General features: G+C 51.2%; 1 protein-coding gene across 1 annotated transcript in view; it reads left to right on the plus strand.

Annotated features, from left to right (window-relative positions):
• Nucleotides 1–642, plus strand: part of LOC105817504 (carcinoembryonic antigen-related cell adhesion molecule 6-like) — an 11,894-nt gene that overhangs the window by 9,822 nt on the left and 1,430 nt on the right. The window lies entirely within an intron of this gene.

Below are 642 nucleotides of genomic sequence, written 5' to 3' on the forward strand. Positions count from 1 at the left end.
GAGACTCAGGACACAACCTACCTGTGGTGGATAAACGGTCAGAGGCTCCAAGACAGTGACAGGGTAGTGATGTCCCCGGACAACAGGACCCTCATTTTACTCAGTATCACAAGGAAAGACACAGGACCTTACGAGTGTGGAAACTGGAACCCAGTGAGTGCCAGCCGCAGTGACCCAGTCACCCTGAATGTGCTCTGTGAGTATTTTCTGTTCCTCCACAGCCCAGGCTGCAGCCCAAATCCACATGGCCAGAGACCAGGCCATTCAGTCCCTCTTGGATCCAAGTACACAGACCCTCACCCTGGACACCCAGGCTGTCCAAGACTTCCTGCCTCAGACAAACCCCAGCCAGCCCAGCCTTGATTAAGAATCAGAGGGAGAGGCTTCTCCCTTTTTGAGATGCTCATGGTCAACAACCTGTGACAAGAGGAACAGGCTAATGTCTCAGACACAGATTATGATTAGGAGCTTTTTTTTTTCTTTTCATTAAGAGACAGGGTCTCACTCTGTTGCCCAGGCAGAAGTGCAATGGTGGGATCATAGCTCATTGTAACTTCAAACTCCTCGGCTCAAGCAATCCTCCTGCCTCAGCCTCCTGAGTAGCTAGGCCTACAGGCACGCAGAACCAAGACCAGTTAGTTT

This window comes from Propithecus coquereli, unplaced genomic scaffold (genome assembly GCF_000956105.1).
Source record: "Propithecus coquereli isolate 6110/MARCELLA unplaced genomic scaffold, Pcoq_1.0 Scaffold42, whole genome shotgun sequence".
Taxonomy (NCBI): Eukaryota; Metazoa; Chordata; class Mammalia; order Primates; family Indriidae; genus Propithecus; species Propithecus coquereli.